Source organism: Plasmopara halstedii (genome assembly GCF_900000015.1).
Source record: "Plasmopara halstedii genome assembly, contig: Scaffold_650, whole genome shotgun sequence".
NCBI classification, from domain to species: domain Eukaryota; phylum Oomycota; class Peronosporomycetes; order Peronosporales; family Peronosporaceae; genus Plasmopara; species Plasmopara halstedii.
Window position 1 is genome coordinate 633,951 of NW_020187567.1, and position 593 is coordinate 634,543.

Genomic DNA, 593 nt, shown 5'->3' on the forward strand with positions numbered 1-593 from the left:
AAGATGATGGAGTTTCAGTCGTCTTTATAATACGATATAAAATTAATGATCATCAGATGACATGCAAAACAGCCGATGTCTTTATCTGTCGTAGTTTAATTTTGTCTGTAAACCATAAGTTACAACGAGGGATTACGAGCTTTGGGTTTCCCTCTCTCTTTCGACATGGGTTGTCAACCTAAGGGTCAGATCAGATGTTGAAACAGTTGCACAACGAATAGTTGGATGGCGAATAGAAGAAATGGCTGATTGATGGACAGACGGCTGAATAAAATGTCTTTTTTGTATGCGCTGTCAGCCTCGTAAACAGGTCGGATTAATAATACAAACAACCTTTCAACACCATTTTAGAATCTCGTCAAAAAAGATTGTTAATTTATGAACAGCTTTGATGTTTGCATTTTGCATACTTTACCTATGTTGATCAGGAATGATAGGAAGGCGGTGGAAACGGAAAGAAAATTTATCGATCGAACCACAGTCTTCTTCTAGAGAGCCAGTTTTCTATCCACTCGTTCCTATTGTATTTAATGCAAGGAGAGCTTCGACCTTGCTCGAGATTGTTCACACTGACTCCAACTTTGGGCTGTCCC